The sequence below is a fragment of the Equus przewalskii genome, chromosome 4, assembly GCF_037783145.1.
Source record: "Equus przewalskii isolate Varuska chromosome 4, EquPr2, whole genome shotgun sequence".
Taxonomy (NCBI): Eukaryota; Metazoa; Chordata; class Mammalia; order Perissodactyla; family Equidae; genus Equus; species Equus przewalskii.
Window position 1 is genome coordinate 6881959 of NC_091834.1, and position 8573 is coordinate 6890531.

Consider the following 8573-nt stretch of genomic DNA (forward strand, 5'->3'; position numbering starts at 1 on the left):
CCGGAGATCAGGTGGCCATCTGGGTATGACATGGTGGCACCCTGGACTGGGGTTCTGAGTGTGGAGCAGAATGAAGGAGATTTAATCTGAGCGTTATTTTGGACTTAGAGTCAAGGGAACCCGAGGTGGGTTGGATACAGCTTGTGAGAACCACGAAGGGTCACAGAGAATCCCCAGGTATCTGGCTTGCTAATTTGGGCAGATGGTGGTGTCATTTATTGAAGTCGGGAGCACAGGAAGAAGGGAAGGTTTGAGCAGGAGGAATGATGCATTCGGCTTTGGACCATTGGTTCTGAGATGCCTCTGGGACATCTCAGCAGATTTTGAGGACAGCTGCGAATCAGAAGAGGAAGCAGCCAGCTGTGCCAAGGGCGACAAAGTGTGCAGCCCTTTGTTCTCGGCAGCCCGGGAGTCCTCTCAAAGACGGGCTGACTGATTGGTAATTAAGCACATTAGAGTGGAGGCATACATCTCCTTTAGAGCGGCAGTAGGCCATTAACACACTCCGCAGCGCTCCTCGCCTCCACTGCTCTCAAACGAACAGCACATCTGGAACGTCAAATGCCAATTCCATATCCATTAGAGTTTGCAAATCGAAATTTGTCTTCCAGTAACACGTAGAGGGAAACCAAACGGCATTCAGAGTGCACACGTAATGATCCCACGCTAAGTGACGCCATTCACGGATCTCACAAGTGTCTCCCAGTCCCTGTTCATGCACCACCTGCCCCACTCAATCCGTGACTCTACAGCCTGGCCCAGGGGTGTGCTTGTGTCCACTTCCAGCGGAAATCACAGAGACAATTTAGCATGGCACTGATGAATCAACTCACTTCTGCCTATTGTCTGTCACGTCCTCAACAGTGATTGCCTCCATTTGACACATTGCCTGATGAAAAGAACCTCCTTTTCTCCTGAAATGGAAATCCAATGTAAGCTGAAAACTATTTGGATCACCTTTTGAGGGCAGGATATCAATATTTCAGTGTTGCAAACAACCTAAGCTAATTTGCTCAATCAACAACGATCAGAATAGAAGTAAGGCTCCTCCACAAACCCCCTAGTAGGTGGGTGTAACGATAGAAATCTCAGACCCAACATTGCCACGTACACAAATATCTTAGTAATTGGGAACAAGACCTGGCTACTCTAAGAGAAGTCCCTGCTCTCTGTCCCAGGCAAGATGCTCCAATGAGCATGAACGGGCATGAAGAGTTCCCTCTGAAGTGGAGCCAGGGATCATCTGAAAGCAGGATCAGCAAAGCTGGTTTTATCAGGTGGCCTGTCATCCAGAAAGTGGGGAACGCAGGACCCAACGGACTTCACCACCTTGGGTCCTAACTCAAACACATTTTATTGCTGGGCCTGCTGAGGTTACAGTTTATTTCTTAAGGGAGGCAGGGCCCATTGAATCTTTCTAACTAACCACAACTACTCATTGCACCAGTGAAATATTATTCCTAACATCCTCTAAGCTAATTAACAAGTCCTAGGACGGAGACCTAGATGCCTCTATTTAAAACACTAGCGCTCACGCTCACCTCCTTGGAATGTGGGTTCCTAGTTAGAGCGCATTTAAGTGCTAATTAACCAATCCTGCCTGGAAGGGGTGTTCTTGGTCAAAGTGCCTCAAAATGTTAGTTTAAGGCCCCTAGGATTTGCATAATGTTAACTCATACCAGTATATATCACATAGTGAAATATTTTAAAGTAAAAATCACGCATAGACAACATGATCCTCCGGTTCTTATTTTTGTTGTTGCTTTGATGTCAAAAATAACCCCCAAACCCGAGAGCATGGGCTATGTTCCAATTATCTTGCTATGTAACAAACCATCTCAAAACTTAATGGAATCTAATGTCCAGCATGGTGATTATAGTTAATAATACTGTATTATATACTTGAAAGTTGCTAAGGGAGTAGATCTTAAATGTTCTTACACAATAAGGAATGGTAATTGTGTGACCCGATTTACGTGGTAGCTAAGCTACGGTGGTGATCATTTTGAAATACATGAGTGTACTAAATCAACATGTTGTCCATCTCAAACTTACACAATATTATATGTCAATTATATCTCAGTTAAAAAAAACTTAATGGAGTAAAGCAACAATCATCATTTATTTTGTTCACAAATGTACAGCTTGGTCATGGCTAGTTGGGGGCAGCAACTCCTCTCTGCACCATGATATCTGGGGCCTCCACTGAGAAACCTGGATCACGGGGGGAAGAGGGGCTGAAATCATAGGAGGCTCCCTGACTCACCGTGTGTAGCCGGACTGGCATGACTCAAGCGTGGGCTTAGCTGAAACTGCTGAGCTGAGCAGCTACACCAGCCTCTCCATGTGTTCTGGGCTTCTGACAGAACGGTGGCTGGGTTCCCAGAGTGAATGGCGCAAGAGAACCAAAGAGCGTGGCCTTTTCAGACCTAGACTCAGAAAGCAGATGGCCTCACTTCCACAATGTTCTTTGGTGACAAGTGAGTCACAAGCCAACCCAGATTCGAGGGAGGGCAGAGACAGGCCACACTGCAGAAGAGCAGATGGGTTAGGAGATGTCGATGTGGCCATCTTTGGAAAACACAATCTGCCACAGGCTAGGACACAAAAATGGATCATACGTGGTCACTGGGTCCTTATCCTCAAAGAACTCAGAACTTAGTCGTGGAAGCAGAAAAATAAACTAATAATTACAATACAAAATGACAATAAAACGGGCCCACGAACTGGAGCTCACTGCCTGCTTTTGTAAATAAACTTTTCGTGGAACAGAGTCCTGCTTATTTGTTTACGTGTTGTCTGTGGCCGTTTTCATGCTACAATGGGAGAGCTGAGTAGTTTTGACAGATACCATATGGCTCACAAAGCCTAAAATACTCACTTTCTGATCCTTTAGAGAAAAAGTTTACTAACCTCGGCAGTAGATTCTAGTACAAAATGCCTTGGCAGTATTGAGAAGGGGGAAATTAAAGTTTTGTAGGATTTCAAAAGCGATGTCACTTAAAAGGTAAAATTTAGACTGGATTCTATTCAGAGATTGATTCCTGTTTGTCTTGCTTGAGAAAAGATTGAAGGCAGTTTACAAGGCTGTGGAAAGGGTAACTAAGAGCTACTGCAGGTGCCGGGAAAGGACATTCAGGCCACAGGAATCACACACGGAACACCCCCAAGGAGATGAAGAAGGTGGTCACCACGTGGCCAACGTGCTAGAGCTGGAAAGAAATGAGAGGCCATAGGAGACCAAGAAATACGAAGTTTGAAGCATGGAGCCCAAAAACTGGATCCAGGCAGGGCCAGTAAGAATGCAGACACAGGGTTGCATCCAGACTCTCAGGGTGATTGTTCCCTCACTTACTCAGAGGTCTCTTCGTTTGTGACCTCATCAGAGCTATCTTCTCTTATCAATATATCTGAAATGGTGACTCCCTTCTATCACTCTTTGCCCCCTTAACCTGCTTTATTTTTCTTCCTAGCACTCGATACCAGCTACCATTACACACTTATTTGCCCATTGCCTAGTTCCCCCTATTAGATATGGGGAGACAGACTCTATCTGTTTTGTTCATTGCCATTACTCTAGTGCCTGGTACGCAACAGACTCACGTGTTGAATGAATGAATGAATGAATAAACAAATGAATAGGGAAAATGTCAACAAGCAGAGTGGCCACGATTCAGAGACAAACTGGCTGCGGGCGGTGGGAAGGGGAAAGCTCCGAGGATCGCTCCAAGGTTTCTAGCTCAGCTAGTGAGGTGGAGCTGATGCCATCAACCAAGGGAAGTCAAACAGGTTTGGTGGGGAATGAGGCAGTGGGTGGGGAGACTGCAAGATCGGTGCTGAACATATTGAGTTCAACGTGTCTGTAAAACCTCTCGAAGGAGCTGTTCGGTAGGCAGCTGGGAATAGGGGTTTGAAATTCAGGAGGAAGGAACTGGGCGTGTAGATTCAAAAGCACCTAAGTATAGGTGATAGGCGATGCCATGGGAGGATATGAGATTTTCCAAGAAATGGCATAAAGTAAGAAGAGAGCTGGCAAGTGAATCTGGGAGGGCAAAGCACCCCTTAAGGGGCTGGCAGAGAAAAAGGAATCAAGGAGACTTAGGGAACAATCAAAGAAGAAGAGAACCAGAGAAGAGCTGGTGCCAGGTGAATTCCTTATTAAAAATTTTCTGCCAGCCTTAGAGAAATAAGATTCATAGCTCTAGAGACCAAAATTGTACGACTGTAGTTGACAACCTCTGTTCCCTCTGTGAACAGATAAATTTAATAATAGCACAACTACAACTACCTGGGCTGATCATTAGGGCGTGCACTCACTGGCTAATGAAGTCCTGTCTTGAGTAATTAACAGAAACAATATGGAGTCATTGCTCTCAGTAGGAATTACAGACACTAACAGATTTGCTTCAGTCATTAATTTAAGTAAACGAGGCATTTCAAGCCAGCCAGCAATGAACTCTCGGCTAAAGGCGGTAACATTTTCTCTGAAGCTCAGCCTATGTCTTTATTCCCTCTCCTTTGTTCTCTCATATCCACTCTCATCTCCATAGGACATCCACCACCCCCTGAAACCATTCTCTCCGCATCAGGACCAGACACTTCCTGCCCAAATTCAACGGTCCGTCCAGCATTTTCATCCGCTGCTCCTCACCTGTTGGTCAGCATCCACCTTCACCCTCTTGGAAAGTACTTCTCCTTTAGACTCTCTGATACCGGCTTCTCCTGCTTCTTCTGTTTCTCTCCCTATCTCTTCTTTATTTCTTTGAATGGCTGGATTTTCCTTCTTCTGCCCTTAACTGAAGTCGTCTCCTAAATTTCAGTCTTCATTCTTCAGTCCTTTTGATGACACCCATCCTTGTCTCCTCTACTTCTCTGTTCTACGGTTTTCGAACTGGTCCTCTAGTTCATACCTTCTTTGAATGCTGTTTTTATACAGAACATTAGCATATGTGCCTTTATGCAAAATATTATACACAATGTATTGGCAAGGATGCTGCCCATTTAAGTCAGTGTCAGTTTAGAGAATCTTTTTTTTTTTTTTTTGGCTTGAGGAAGATTAGTCCCGAGTTAACATCTGTGCCCATCTTCCCCCACATCGTATGTGGGATGCCTCCCCAGCATGGCCGATGAGGGGAGCAGGGACCCTTCCAGGATCTGAACCCGTAAACCAGGGTCGCCAAAGTGGAGCCCATGGACCTTTAATCACTCGGCCATGGGGTCAAGCCCCTAGAGAACCTTTGATATTGGAGTTAAAGAGGCTATTCTGACTTAGGATATCTAAACACAGCATTTTAAGAGAGAAAATCTGAGGGTTATCTAAGGGTGAGATGGGGCAGAGTTTAATTCAGACTGAGGACTAGACTAGTTCAATGAAGGAAACTAACTCAGAGGGAAAATTATGTTAAAATTCAATAGCCAACTTGGGGCTACACTAGGTGCTAATTTACATACATCAAAAAGGCAGTCATATGAAGTCAATTAAAGCTACGTCTACAAAAGAAGTCATCACCGGGGTTAAAAGTTCATTACTCATTTCACACATTTTCTTTAACAAAAAATTAATTTAATACTACATATGTTTATTTTACTACATGTTTAAAGTTTATCTTTGTCTGCAAGCTTTAAGACTGAAGTTTTTTAATAAGGAAATTTTTAAATTAAAATTTACTTATTAAAAACTTTATTATTAAAGATTTATTAATAAACCTTATTAATTATTAATCTTAATAATAAATCTTATTAATAAAGCCTATTAATAATAAAGTTTTAAGTACATCTTTTAGGATCTGAAGTGTAAGTCTAAATTATACATTTATAATATTGCCGATTTTTCGGTGGTTCCTATCAAACACTGTGTTTATCCTGGCTCCTGCTGTCAGCAAATCCTTGAGCAAAAGTAAAACATCTATTTCTCTAAAGGAATGAAGAAAGGGTGAAATCACTCAATCTCAGCTAAAAATATATTTGAGCCCCAAACATAATAAATGATGTTGACAATGTCGGCGCTTCACATGGGCTCCTTTTCTAGCTTCCCCACTTCTGCCAAAAGTATCATTATTTTCCTGGCCCACAGGCTTGACGCCTTACAGATTCTTTGCCTCTGCCCACTTCTTCCTTATTTATCTCCAGCCTGTCTACAATTATTACTCATTCTTCTTCTTTATTTTCAGAGCCACTCTCTGGGCTAGGCCATGAGGAACACGGGGAGTGAAATGGCTTCTTCATGGTCCACCTGCTTCCAGTCTCTCACTACTTCAGTTATTTCTCTCCAGGTGAATCTTTCCTACGATTCCAAGATTGCCCGAGTTTAAGAGAACTCAAAGGCTTTTTTCTTTTTAAAAAAATCATTATCATCTGAGATAAATTTTTGTTCCTTTACACGTGCAGCCCAACACATAACAACTTTGTGTTCTTTCCATGAATTACATCTCATTGGAGATCAAAACTGTCTCCATGCTTGCCTGCATCTTTGTGATATTTGGCTCTTTCACATCTGAGTGCTTCTATTATTTAACTGAAAATTCAATCTTAAAGTGAAGATGTATAGGCAGGGGGAATAGGCAACAGACCAAACTACTTGACCTACCTTCAGTACTAGAGGCGTGAAGATAATTAATTACCCTGAGAAGTGGAAAAGTCAGAAATACGAGTAGACTCAAGAAGGATTTAGATACATTTGAGGGCAAGAGATCAGTAAGAGTTATCAACGCGTGTTCAGAGCCACGGTCATTAAGTAGATCATCATGTGTAGCATAACAAAGGATGTCATATAAGTCTGCTCTGATGACCTGCTAGTTATTTCCTGGAGAGTGTGTTTCAAAGGCTCTCTATTGCCTAACATATAAAAACCAAACTGAGAACCGAAGATCCGGTTTGTTCGGTTGTAAAATGGCCACGCTGGTCCTCAGGAGTGGTTTCCAACTTTTGAGCAGCCCAAAACATAAACCAGATTAAAGCAGAGCTGCTCAGATTAAAACATACAAAGGAACCAGACGCTATCACTCCCACCACGGCCTCTTCCCCCGCCCAGCAGCCTCCACAGATAAATTACCCATCCAGAAGACCTCTGGCTTTCTCTCTTGTGGCGGCAATGCTCTCGGATTCTCTTCTGACCATGGATTCAATGTCTTCCATTAAATGGTCTTGTCTTCCGTTACCAAACTCAGGTTTCTCCATTCCCCCTCAGGGTTCAGGACACAAGCCCAAATGCCCACGGACAGGGTGGAGACTGAGGCAATCCAGAAGTCTTTCCCTCATCTAAAGGGTCTACAGGTCCAGAGTTGCCACATCTTTCCACTTCTCCAAAAAAGCTAGAAAGCAGGCTCTTCTTTTTAAAATCTAGAGATTTTTTAATGTTGGTAGCTGTGATGGTTAATTTACGTGTCAACTTGGCTGGGCTATGGCGCACCGTTGTTTAGTTAAACACTAGCCTAGGCATTGCTGTGAAGGCATTTTGTAGATGTGGTTACCATCTACAATCAGTTGACTTTAAGCAAAGGAGATTATCCTTGATAATGGGAGAGGGCCTCACCCAATCAGTCGAAGGCCTTAGGAGCAAAAAACTGAGGTTTCCTGGAGAAGAAAGAATAAGGAGTTCTGCCTCAAAAATGTAACATAGAAATCCTATCTGAATTTCTAGTCAGCCAGCGTGCCCTACAGAATTCAGATTTGCCAACCCCCACAATTCCATGAGCCAATTCCTTAAAAATCAATCGATCGATCAATCTCTCTTTATATATTCATATATAGATATCTAAAGTAGCCAACATAAATTTTTGTGAAACTCTGTAGGCCAAACAAAACACATGCAAGAACCCAGACTCTATGTACAAGGCCCCAGTTTGCAATCGCAGTTCCCTACAATCCAGCCCGTCTCCTTGGGAGCTGCTGTTTCATGTATACCCAGTCATTGCTCCCACTGTGCCCTTTTCTCTCCCAGGAAGGCCTTTCCCATTTTATCTTCCCAGTCAAATCCAATGCTTTTGAAAGGCACTAGGCTGAAGGCTCTTCTCTTTCAGGAAGCTTCTATAATAATTCGATGCCATGATGAATTCCTTCTACAGTTAATGTGCATAGGTAGTATGTGCTATGTTACGCTATATTTATGATTTTTGAAATTGCTCTCAAAATGTTATCCACTTTGTCTCTCAAATAATAATAAAGACCTCACCTTTAAAGATTGTCTGCCATCGTTCTGCAACTTGTACTGAAAACAAATTGCTCACTAAATTAGAAGACAGGAGTTCCAGGCTCAGCTCTGCCATGAGTTAAGGGCATTACCTTGAGAAGGTCCCTAAACATCTCTGGGCTGGAGTTTCTTCATCTGTAAAACAGGATAGAGCTAGCTAATGGCTAAATTTACCTACTGCTTACCACCCGCCAGGCACTGTTCCACAAACTTTATAAATATTCATTCGCTTAATCCTTAAAATTTTACCAGGTAGGTACTATTATATAGAATAAACTAAAACACAGAAATATGAAGTCACTTGCCCAAGGCAGGCTTGCAAACAGTGGAACCAGGATTTGGACCCAAGCAGTCTGGTTCCTAAGTCCAAATTCCTAACCATTAC